The following is a 441-nucleotide window of genomic DNA, read 5'->3' on the forward strand; positions in this document are numbered from 1 at the left end:
ACGTATAAAAAATATTTTTAAGTTTTTTTTTTAAATTTATTTATTTCAGATTATAAAAAGAAATTTAAAACAAATAAGCATATATATTATAATCATATATTTCAATCTCAATATATATAAATATATATAAATATTTTATCTATCTCAATAATTTAAATAAAAAATAATTGATAAAATATTATTTAATAATTACAGAAACAAAAAATCATTTATTATTTTTATTTTAGTAATAATATATAATATTTTTTAATATAAATTGACGTTAATAAATATTATTATTTAATTATTAAAGGATACACAATGTCATCTTATGAACATTTTAAACACGGTTAATAGTAATATTCTATAAATGTGTTATAAATCATGAAATTTAGAAAAAATTAAATCCTTGATGTTTATGCATGATATTTATGTATATAAATTTACATATAAATATATAAG

This window comes from Apis dorsata, unplaced genomic scaffold, assembly GCF_000469605.1.
Source record: "Apis dorsata unplaced genomic scaffold, Apis dorsata 1.3 scaffold_132, whole genome shotgun sequence".
Taxonomy (NCBI): domain Eukaryota; kingdom Metazoa; phylum Arthropoda; class Insecta; order Hymenoptera; family Apidae; genus Apis; species Apis dorsata.